The sequence below is a fragment of the Eriocheir sinensis genome, chromosome 17, assembly GCF_024679095.1.
Source record: "Eriocheir sinensis breed Jianghai 21 chromosome 17, ASM2467909v1, whole genome shotgun sequence".
In the NCBI taxonomy this organism is placed as follows: domain Eukaryota; kingdom Metazoa; phylum Arthropoda; class Malacostraca; order Decapoda; family Varunidae; genus Eriocheir; species Eriocheir sinensis.
In genome coordinates this window covers 19,430,863-19,443,307 of record NC_066525.1, presented here as the reverse complement: position 1 = coordinate 19,443,307, position 12,445 = coordinate 19,430,863, and the positions used below count along the sequence as shown (strand labels likewise).

The following is a 12,445-nucleotide window of genomic DNA, read 5'->3' as shown; positions in this document are numbered from 1 at the left end:
GGGGCCTTGTCCGCCCTCGTATGGAGTATGCATCTCATGTGCTCTCCTTGACAGAGTAGAGTCAAAGGCTCTTCGTCTCATCAGCTCTCCTCCTCATACTGATGGTCTTTTACCTCTCAAATTCCGCCGCCATGTTGCCTCTCTTTCTATCTTCTATCGATATTTTCATGCTGACTGCTCTTCTGAACTTGCTAACTGCATGTCTCCCCTCCTCCCGCGGCCCCGCTGCACACGACTTTCTACTCATGCTCATCCCTATACTGTCCAAACCCCTTATGCAAGAGTCAACCAGCATCTTCACTCCTTCATCCCTCACGCTGGTAAACTCTGGAACAATCTTCCTTCATCTCTATTTCCTCCTGCCTACGACTTGAACTCTTTCAAGAGGAGGATATCAGGACACCTCTCCTCTCGAAATTGACCTCCCGTTTTGGACACTCCTTGGACCTCTGTTCGTTAGCATTGAGTAGCGGGCTTTTTTTAAATTTATTTACGCCCTTGAACTGTCTCCTTAGCTGGAAAAAAAAAAGCTGGTAAGTTTGGTGATTACGGATGTAAAATAATTTTTTTGCTCGTGATAATTTCTTTATAGTGCGTTCCCATTTTTCATCCAGCTTTCATCAGATTATATATGAAAAGACTCAGATTTTCTAATAGCAGTGATGTACAAGAACATAAAACAATACCATTTGTAACGATTTTAAGGTCTGTGTGGGAATCTGACACCATATTTGTCGGAAGTCTGCAGAATTTTTAAAACATTTCAAAAAATGCACAACACTGAATGAGTCACTTCGTCAAATATGCATCTAGATCAATGAAACTTGGTACAAAACTTCCCATGTTTCCTTTTGAACATGAAATATTAACATAATAACTACTGTAAGTTAAATATTTTATTCAAATATTTTTATATACAAAACACACCCACATCCGGTATCCTAGAACATTACCACTTGTATTGACATAATCCCCTGCAGTGCAAAAAATTCATGGAAGTTTGGACTATGGTTTTTTTCTATTGCTTGTGTCTGTGATATGTAACAAAATTATAAAGAAATCATAAGTCAAGTAGGTTTTTGGGGGGCGTAAGGGTTGGGACAGGTAATATGGATTACATTTGATACGTATTTACATAATGTTTACAATGCCATACAGTGAAAGTTGATTTTGGTTATCTGCACAGACATGTACAAGACATTTGTTTTAGGTGCTTAGTGATGTCCCGAGGAACATTCAAGCAGAATGAAGTAGTACAATAATATACCATCAAGATGAAACATGTTGAACTGACCCCTAAATCCTTACCAGACGGAAGAAACTATGTTGACAAAGACTTATGCATAATGTCAGGAAAATTCAACAGAAAAAATATTTAGCACTGAAAATGGCTGAAAAAGAATTCTTGACGCAAGTAACATTCGAGGTGATATGGTGAAAAAGTCTGACTTTTGAATTCTAGTGACTATTTTGCATAACATCTCAATAATAATTGAAATAAAATGTACACAATGCAAAGTATACTGGACAGAATATCTACAAAAAGTTCATAAAGGCAGTGGATTCAAGTGGCTCAGACAATCTTGGTCATAGGTCGTCTCGGTCTGAAACACTTTGAAGTCCTCCCAGCACAAATTTATCCAAGACAGATCGGTACTGTACTATAAAACATCTGGCATTATCTGTGACAGCAACGTCCACAAAAGAGTGTATGTGAAGTACAGAATCAGTGAATCAGATCGAGCAGCTAAATTCCTCTCAGCAACAAACTTTTTTTCATAATGCAGCGTGTGAGAGGTAACTACGCCCTGCCGGCCTTGTTAAGTCTGCCGGCCTCGTTCCAAGTCACCACTGCTGTCTCCCACTGCACTCCAGCCTATGAACTTCACTTCCCTGGCCTTTAGCTGAGAGGATTACAACCGGTGCACCCAACCCCGGTGACTCAGCAGGCCAACCCCTTTTGCACACTACAGTGGTTTGATTACTTTGTGGTCAATTTGTTGTCTTTGTTTGTGTTAATACACTCACCCTTATTTTGTGCTGTTTTCCTCTCCAAAGGGCTATTAGGCAATCCTGGCTATTACATCTTAATATTGAGGGCGAGAGATCGTGGCCTCCCGTTTTCCCTCACATGTGGCGACCTCGCCAGGATTTGGACATGTCTGATTAATTGTCTAATCTGTTGTTCCAGTCCCTTGGAAGGATTACAGCTTTGAAGTCGCCTTGAGCGCGCACTCACTGTCTGAGGCCCGGAAGTGAGTTCCTTACAGACGTCCTTTCCTGTGAGTTGATATTTTTGTGTACTGTTTTGTATACTTTTTTGTTCACTGCGAGTAATCTCTTTTATCACTTCAGTGTCAAGACTGACAGATTTTCTACAGTCTTATTACTGCCGTCCACGTTGTGTTTGTCGGTTGTAGCGAGGTGTTGTTTCCTTATGTTTTGATTGTTTTGGTATTTCTTTTGGGTATTGGTATTTCTTCATTTATGTTACATTTGTCTTTACCATGGCTTCCGTCGAGGAACTTAAGAAGCAGGCTGTGGAATTAGGCTTCTCGGGAACAGACGTTGGACACTATGTCATCCAGATGCAGGCCTACGAGCGGGAAGAACGAGCCGCGGAGCGACAAGAACGGAAAGAAGAAGCGGAGCGACAGGAAAGGTTAGAACTTGCTCGACTTACAGCTGAAACTGAGCGAATGCGTCTGTCCGCGCAAAGTAAGCCTGCCACTCTCACCATCCCTGAGGCAGCTGCTCGTCCCAAGTTGCCAGCATACCAGGACGGAGAGGATATAGCTACCTATCTCACTCGCTTTGAGAGAGTAGCGGAACTGTTACAGCTCGACCAGGATACGTATGCTGTCAGGTTGGGGTGTCTGTTGACAGGAAGAGCAGCAGAGTTGTACGTCTCCCTTTCTCCTGAGATTACCAGTGATTACGACGCGCTGAGAATGTCCTTGCTGGCAGGATTCAAGAAGACTTCAGATGGATATCGCCTCGATTTCCGCTCTGCCAAGATTAGAGACGGGGAAAATTATACTCAGTTTGCTGTTCACTTAACCCGTCTATTCCAGAGCTGGTTGGAGGCTTCTAAGGTTCCGGCAGATTTTGATTCCTTGAAGAAATTCATGGTACTGGACCAGTTCTTGGCTTCTTTGAGTCCTGACCTCCGCACTTTTATCAAAGAGCACAGACCCTCGTCTCTCGACAGCGCAGTCCAGCTAGCTGATGATTGGACCACGGCACACTACTCCAGTCGATCCTCGGCCAAACCTGCTCCCCGACCCTTGAAGCCCACGTCGAAGACGTCACCACTAGCTCGCACGTCATCCACACCGACTACTTCCTCCACCATCAAGTGTCATGGCTGTGGTGAGTTAGGCCACATTAGGCCCCGGTGTCCCAAGAATCCACGGGCCTTCAAAGAGAGTCCTCCATCTCAACCTTTCACGGTAGGATTTTGCCTCTCTGAGCACCGTGTTCCTCGACCCCTTGTTGCCGGTACTGTTAATGGATCTTGGACCTCTTCCATCTTTAGGGATTCTGGGTGTACCTGCATTGTCGTGGCCGACGAAGTTCTCCCTGATGCCGACCTCACCAACTGCCGCCGGTGTCAAGTAGCCGACTACCTGGGGCGGGTTGACACCTTCCCTGTTCTCCACTGTTACGTCAGTTGTCCCTACTTTGAAGGCTGGACTGACGTAGTCCGGGCTCCCATCAAGTTTGCCAGCGTCTTGATTGGCGATGTCCCTGGGGTACGGGTCCCCAAGGAGCCATACCCTGCCTTCGACTACGGTCCTCAACCTCCTGCTTCTGAACCCGCTATACTTCCCTCATCTTCCAACGTTATTACACCTCCGGCCCAGAGCTTTGCCAAGTCAACCCCCGTCTATCCTGACTCTCTAGTCTCTTCTACTTCCCCACAGGTGTGTGTAGTCGAGACTCGAGCCTCGACGGCTAGGATGAAGCGCCTTCATCCCCTTCATCTTCCTGATCTCCAGCCACTGTCCGTCACCCCTGAGGAGTCTGGTCGTCTTCAGATGTCCTGCGATACTCTGTCCGTCGCACGAGCCAAGGCTGCAACGGGAGAGACCGACCAAGTCCGCAACAACTCCACCTTTCAGTTCCTTTTCCAAGAAGGACTCCTCTACCGGAAGTGCCTTACTTCACGGCGTCCAGAGAAGTTGGGAAAATTATGTTTGGTCGTTACACGTAAGTGCCGGCCCATCGTATTAAATGTAGCACATGAGAACCCTTTAGCTGGTCACTACTCCCATCGCAAGACTGAACAGAAAGTCGCCGATCAATTCTTCTGGCCTTGGATGGGTACTGACATCAGAGTACACTGCCGTTCTTGTGACAAGTGCCAGCGCTTCTCTCAAAAGGGGCGAGTAAGACCAGCCCCCCTCCAGCCTATGCCCAGCGTTACCGAGCCCTTTGCTCGTGTTGCCATTGATCTGGTTGGACCACTCTCCCCTCCTTCCTCTGCCGGACACAGGTATATCCTAACTCTCATCGACTTTTCCACAGGCTTCCCTGAGGCCCTGCCACTAAAGGATGTCGACTCTATCTCAGTTGCTGAAGCTCTTCTCACTATCTTCTCCAGAGTCGGCATCCCTCGTGAAGTTCTGTCTGATCGTAGGACCCAATTCACTTCAGCCCTGATGCAAGAACTACATCGACTACTAGGGGGTCAAGTCGATCTTTACTACGCCTTACCACCCCAGTGACAACGGTCGCATTGAAAGGCTGCACGGTCCCCTGAAAGCCATCCTGAGGAAGCTCTGCAGCGAGAAACCACGTGAGTGGCACAGGTATTTAACACCTACTCTGTTTGCCCTCCGAGAAACTCCCAGTGACAGGATAGGATTCTCGCCCTTCGAGCTGCTCTATGGTCGCAGCATCCGTGGTCCTCTCTCAGTGTTGCGCGACCTTCGGGAGGACAAGACCCTTCAACAGGAAGAACGGACCAGCTTCCAGTACGTTCATGAGCTACGGGATAAATTGGAGGAATGTAGCAAGATCGCCGCCCAGAACGCTGAAGTCAGCCGCCGCCTCTACAAGACTTATTTTGATCTAAAGTCTCAAGGTAGGAGCTTCAACCCAGGAGACGAGGTCCTCGTTCTTCTACCCAGCGACACCAGCAAGCTCCTTGTGTCCTGGAAGGGCCCCTACCGGATCCTACAGAAAAGGGGTAAAGTAGACTACCTCGTTGATCTTCCCCAAGAACCTAAAGTCTTCCACGTCAACATCCTGAAAAAGTACCATCGCAGGGCTCAAGTTCAGTGTATACAGGTCCTGGATGAAGTTGCCACCCTAGAAGCACTCTCGGCGCCTGGGAAAGATGGACCCGCAGTCATCGAGGAGCAAGTTTCTAACGAAGTTTTTCAGCTCCCGACGACACAGAGTTCCTTAGAGGTCCCTGCTACCGGAAAGCTTCAGGTAGGAGAATCCCTCACCTGGGACCAGAACGCCAACATTGAAGATCTCCTCAGGGAATTTGCTGATGTCTTTTCGGATGTTCCAAGTCACTGCACTATCCTAGAACACATCACTCTCACCACGACCGACCGAGTCCAAACCAAGATTTATCCCGTCCCTGTTCATCTTCAGCCATCTTTCAGACAAGAAGTCGAGACTCTCTTCCAGCAAGGAATCATCCAAAGCTCGTCCTCTCCTCACTGTTCTCCTGTTGTGATGGTAAGGAAACCAGACAATTCCTACAGAATGGCTATTGACAATTAAAATCCATCACAGTTTTTCATGCTGAACCCACCTGCAACATTACCGAGGATTTGCATAAATTCTCAGGATCCAAGTATTTCAGCGAGTTGGATCTGTGCAAGGCGTATTACCAGGTACCTCTCACAGACAACGCCAAAGCTCTCACAGCTTTCCCAACCCACCTAGGATTGATGGAGTTTCGCCGCATGCCCTTCGGTCTCTCTACTGCCTATGCTACCTACATACGCCTCATGCGCATTGTGCTTGGTGGGATCTCTAACGTCTCCTTCTACTTCGATAATATTTTTGTTTATTCATAGGACTGATCCACGCATCTTGAAGCTCTTCGAGGAGTCCTGGGACGGTTGAGGGAACATCATCTCACCGTCAAGCCATCCAAGTGTCGTTTCGGAGTCCCCTCCATTCGTTACCTTGGATTCATCGTCGACGGGACGTATCTTCAACCTCAGCATGACAAGACCGATGCCATCACCATCATGCTTCCACCTACCACCAAGAAATTTCTCAAAGCTTTCCTTGGGCTTGTATCATTTTACCTCATGTTTATCCCACAGGCAGCTGAATACACCGGCCCTTTGTCAGACTTGCTCAAGAAGAATGTTCCCGAACCGTTGGCTTGGAGTGAAGACTTGTTGGTGCGGTTCAAACACCTCAAGGATAAGATGGTCTCGCCACCAGTGCTTCGTCTGCCGAACCCGGATCTGATCTTCGTTCTGAGGACCGATGCCTCCAGCCGCGGGATTGGAGCAGTCCTTCTGCAGTACTACAGCGACTGTCCACATCCCGTCGCCTATGCCAGTCGGAAGTTACTCGACCGTGAAACAAGGTACTCCACGATTGAACGAGAGTGCCTTGCAGTCATCTTCGCCATCAACAGGTTTGACTTCTACCTACGCGGTAAGGAGTTTATTTTAGAGGTAGATCACAAGCCTCTTTTGTACCTGTCAACATTCAAAGGAAAGAATGATAGACTGCTTCGTTGGGCTTTGTCTCTTCAAGCCTACAAGTTCAGAGTCGTTCATGTGGCAGGCAAAAATAATTTGGGTGCTAACCTACTGAGCAGGTCTTGTTAACTTTTGGTGTAATCTACTTCCAGCAGATTCTTGTTTGGGGGGCCGTGTGAGGGGTAACTACGCCCTGCCGGCCTTGTTAAGTCTGCCGGCCTTGTTAAGTCTGGGCCTTGTTAAGTCTGCCGGCCTCGTTCCGCCCTGGCTCCTCCTACTTCCGAGCCGACGTCATAGCCCGGCTAGCGGGCTAAGGCAGACACCAGCTCACCACCACAGAGTGCACACCTCGCCTTCTCAACCTCACGCTGGTCCTTCGTCTCACTGGGAAAGCTGCGTGTCTGGGCTCCTTGCTGCTTCTCCCCTGGCTGTACCGCCCGACCAAGTCACCACTGCTGTCTCCCACTGCATTCCAGCCTATGGACTTCACTTCCCTGGCCTTTAGCTGAGAGGATTACAACCGGTGCACCCAACCCCGGTGACTTAGCAGGCCAACCCCTTTTGCACACTACAGTGGTTTGATTACTTTGTGGTCAATTTGTTGTCTTTGTTTGTGTTAATACACTCACCCTTATTTTGTGCTGTTTTCCTCTCCAAAGGGCTATTAGGCATTCCTGGCTATTACATCTTAATATTGAGGGCGAGAGATCGTGGCCTCCCGTTTTCCCTCACACAGCGTTTACTAGAATCTGCGATCTTCAAAAAGCCAGCTCTGTATTTGGTGCTGACATTTATTACCACAGTGAGTGCATGACTAAGTACATATACAGGTATGAGTCAGCCCAAAGGCCCACAATGTCTCCTAAGCAACAAGCATGGAATAGGGTTTTACCTGAATTAGAACAAGGGCTGATGGATGGAACAGGTTATGAACTGAGTGAAATGAGAGACCATCTCAAAGGTATCAATACTACTTATAATTTTCGCAAAAGAGATGCTAAGATTGTCCCTGTGAATCAGTTCAGAAATGATACCGTGCAGTGATATGCGTATCCCTGGTCCCATCCTCAAGTTCTTAGGTAGTCTTTATGCTTTCAAAATGTGAAACGGCCACTATAACTATCATGAATGTAGCAGAGAAGTGTGTACAGGATGTAGTTTGTGAGTCATCTCGTTCTTCTGATAAAAGTACACTTTATCTTTAAAAAATGCAGGAAAAAACAATCGCTTTTTAAATAATGATTTAATACTATCATGGACGAAAACGAACGCCCATGCATATCATGAATGCAAAGTCTGTCGCATATCAATGCACGCATGTTGAAGGTCTTGGGCATCACAAAGTATGTCTTCGAGACCGAGATCATAATCATTGAGAGGTTTTCTGATGATGTTAGCACTAACCTTTATGGGGTCTGTGAAGTTTGTTGAATCTCCTAGAACATGTGATGTACAGGTAAATGTATGATGAACCATAACTGATTTAGCTTTGTCTTGTGGATGTTAAGTCGATATAATTTCTTACCTGATTCAGAGGGACAATTTCAGCATCTCTATTTCGAAAATTACAAGTATTATCTTCTATACTATTGAGGTGATCTCTGATTTCACTCAGTTCATAACCTGTTCCATCCATCAGCCCTTGTTCTAAATTCAGGTACAACCCTATTCCATGTTTGATGTTTAGGAGACATTGTGGACCATTGGACTGTGACTCATACTTGTATATGGCTCAAGTTAGAGTCGACAGACTAAGCACTAAAGTCTTTTTTCTAAAACCAAACTGCATCTCAGGTAAAAACGGTTTTAAATAAACAGGAAGACTCTTGACCAGAAAACGGGTTTTTTTTTTTTTTTTTTTTTAGATAAAACAGGAGAGGAGGAGGAACTTTTGGGTATTGGGGTAATATTGCCAAAGCGCCAGCACACAGGAAATGATCCCCGACGAACTGAAATACGGAAAATAACAGCTAGTTTGGGGAGTAGTTGACTACTAAGTTATTTTAAGAGCAAAGGAAACAGACCATTAGGATCTTTTCCCCCATTAGCATGCAAATTCAATAGAAAAAATACCTTAATTCAGAGGACCTAAATGCAATAGAACTGAAACGTGGTAATGGATGACAACTCAGAGGCAACTGAATTTCCTCCATACTTTGCTTAGAACTAAAGCAATCAGCTAAAATGTTGGCTTTTTAAGGGGACAATGTGTAACACTGCTATCGGGCTTCAATAAAGGAGGAACAAAGGACTCAATACCAAATAGTGATGATTTAAGGGTTGACCACCATATATGAGGTTGAGTAGCACCAGAAAGAACCTCCCTCAAATGAGCATAATATGTAGATTGAGCCTCCCTGTACACCTTATTCGAGTGTTAAGCATATTTACATAATTCTCCCAAGAAAGACGAGATCTATAAGCAGATCAGAGATTAAAGGCAGTATTCTTGTCTCGGTAAGCCTGATGATATTGCTCATTAAACCATGGTTTATCACGGGACCGAGATCGAAGTGTTTTAGTAGGCGCAAATCTAGTTATGTCTAAAAGCACTGTATTCAATGCAGTAACGGAGCAGGGAACATTATAAATATAATTCCAATTAATGTTATCAAATACATTGTGAATACCATTCTAGTTTATTCTAGACTTAAGTAAAACTTGCCTAGTGTTGGAAATACTAGGTATTTCTCCCCTGCACAGTTGCTGTCCATATACAGGGGCCTTGTCCGCCCTCGTATGGAGTATGCATCTCATGTGTGGGGGGGCTCCACTCACACAGCTCTTCTGGACAGAGTGGAGGCTAAGGCTCTTCGTCTCATCAGCTCTCCTCCTCATACTGATAGTCTTCTACCTCTTAAATTCCGCCGCAATGTTGCCTCTCTTTCTATCTTCTATCGATATTTCCACGCTGACTGCTCTTCTGAACTTGCTAACTGCATGCCTCCCCCCCTCCCGCGGCCCCGCTGCACTCGACTTTCTACTCATGCTCATCCCTATACTGTCCAAACCCCTTATGCAAGGGTTAACCAGCATCTTCACTCTTTCATCCCTCACGCTGGTAAACTCTGGAACAATCTTCCTTCATCTGTATTTCCTCCTGCCTACGACTTGAATTCTTTCAAGAGGAGGGTATCAGGACACCTCTCCTCCCGAAACTGACCTATCTTTCGGCCACCTCTTTGGATTATTTTTAGGAGCAGCGAGTAGCGGGCTTTTTTTTATTAATGTTTACTTTTTTTGTGCCCTTGAACTGTCTCCTTTGCTGTAAAAAAAAAAAAAAAAATAGGGAAATCCAGCTGAATACTACAAGGCAGATCACTGCAGCCTGAAGATCCAATTGGTGCAATTGTCTGGACACTAGCAACCCCACTAACATCAGTCAATATCAAGCAGATTACCAGAAATATGAGTTGCTCCAGTAACTAATTGCTCACAACCAGCAATATCAGAAAAATCAAATGCAGAGATACCATGTCGGTCAGTTGGGGAAATTGAATCCGATCAGTCTGTGATAAACATTAAAATCATCAAAAAAATGTAAAAAAGCCTTTCTGGTGTTATTTTAGTATGCGGTCTACCACAGTATTTCTAGTCAACCCCAATATGCACCCAGTGTGGTGCTACTTTAGCGTGCGGTCTACCGGTCTGACCTGTCTCCTGAGACCTCGTCTGATGTTGTATTGTTACCTGAGTGCTCCTCACCTGACACCTGAATGATATGACCCGTCTCCGGAGACCTTATATTTTGACCGGAGTAATGACCTGACCACAGTCAGGTTATTACTTCATGTTACCTCCTGCCCGGCCTATATGAAAAGTTTCGTAATTCATTCTGATGAATGGCCAGCGTATAGTAATCTAAATACCACGTGTTACCGCCATTTTACAGTGAACCACCAACAACATTATGTAGATCCTGCGACTGGAGCACACACGCAAGCTAATGAACGATCATGGTTGGATGCCACAACAAAGATTTTGAAGACCATGTGAGGGGTCAGTAGTGAACTTTTTCAGTTTAGGCTAGGTTTATTCTGGGTTTAAGTTAGGTTATGTTTAGGTTTAGGTTAGGTTTAGGATAGGTTTCGATCAGGTTTATGTTAGATCGAGTTAGGTTTAGATTATATTTAGTTTTAAGTTTAAGTTAAGGTTAGATTTAGGTTAGGTTAGTTAAGGATAGGTTTGGGATAGGTTTGGGTTAGGTTAGGTTAGGTTTGGGTTAAGTTTGCGTTAGGTTTAGGTTAGGTTTGGGTTTAGTTTAGGTTAGGTTTAGGTTAAGTTTGGGTTACGTTTAAGTTAGGTTTGGGTTAAGTTCGGGTTAGGTTTAGGTTCGGTTACTGTAAAGTATGGGTTAGGTTTAGGAGAGGTTTGGGTTATGTTTGATATAGGTTAGGGTTATGTTTAGGTTAGGTTTTGGTTAAGTTTGGGTTAGGTTTCGGCTAGGTTTAGGTTAAGTTTCAGTTAGGTTTACGTTAAATTTAGGTTAAGTATAGGTTAGGTTTAGTTTAGGATGGTCTAGATTTGGGACAAGTTTCGTTAGGTTTGCGTTAAGTTAGGTTTTGGTTAAGCTTGGGATAGGTTTGAGCTAAATGAGGGTTACATTGAGGTTAAGTTAGGATTAAGTTTGGGTTTGAGTTAGATTTAGGTTAGATTTGGATTAAGCTTAGGTTACCCAAAACTTAACCCAAACCTCGCCTAAACCTAACCCAAACTTAACCCAAACCTAACCTAAACCTAACCCAAACTTAACCCAAACCTAACCTCAACCAACCCAAACCTCACCACACCCAAACTTAAAAATTAACATCAGCCCAACCCAAACCTCATATAAACTTAACCTAACCTAACATAAACCTCTCCCAAACTTAATCCAAACCTAACCCAAACTTAACCCAAACATAATCCAAACTTAACCCAAACCTTACCAAAACTTAACCCAAACCTAATCAGAACCAGGGCTTTTCAAACTTTGAGGTGCCATTACTCGCAAATATTGATTTTTAAATAAAATATTTATGAAAAATCCAAAATAAAACAGATTTACTTGAAACTTTGTGTGTTTATTGCTAGTAAGGGGACAACTAAATGTATAGACGATTTTTTTCAAAAAAGTTAATATAATACATAGTATTAGGAGAAAGTAAGTGTGCAAAATCAACATATTGGTGTGACGTTATGACAAGCTACGTCATGCACCAAGGACAGTTCATGACGTATGGGGAACTTTGCAAAAAACAATATCTACGTCGATTTAGATAACATATACATATTCACATGCAAATGACAAATTCTTACTAACAAATAATAAGGCCATTAGAGCATTTTTAATAAATTTATCTGCATGAAGTTATGAGGTCATGACGTCATGCACGTCAAAATATTTACATGAAATTATGCATACACAATGAAGGAAATCATATTCCGAACATATCCTGAAATTTTCAAGTCTTAATGCGAATACTTTATTATTTTTTTTTCTATCCGACCTCAGTACCTCCCCAAACCTAACCTAACCTAATCTAACCTAAACCTAACAAAAACCTAACCCAAACCGAGCCTTAACTAACCAATAGCAGGAGTAGGTAGGAAGACGCCTACCGAACGGGCGTGAGCTACTCCCGGTGAGGATATATGGGAAGCGAGGAGGGTGCTGAAGCCCTTCAAAGACCCTTCCCATGTCCTCACTAACCGTTTCCCTTTTGTCTCACCAACACCAGAGAGCAGTTCAGCATCCTCTCTAAAGACAGTTCCTC

At 44.5% G+C, this 12,445-nt stretch overlaps 1 long non-coding RNA gene across 2 annotated transcripts; it reads left to right on the top strand.

Annotated features, from left to right (window-relative positions):
* Nucleotides 1-6,292: 6,292 nt before the first annotated feature.
* On the top strand, nucleotides 6,293-7,409 carry LOC127000062 (uncharacterized). Of its 2 annotated transcripts, none has more exons than XR_007753765.1 (3): nucleotides 6,293-6,642; nucleotides 6,845-6,898; nucleotides 6,934-7,409. It is a non-coding gene; the product is annotated as an uncharacterized LOC127000062 (long non-coding RNA). The 2 variants fall into 2 exon arrangements; XR_007753766.1 differs by having other exon boundaries at nucleotides 6,842-6,898.
* The last annotated feature ends 5,036 nt before the right edge of the window (nucleotides 7,410-12,445 follow it).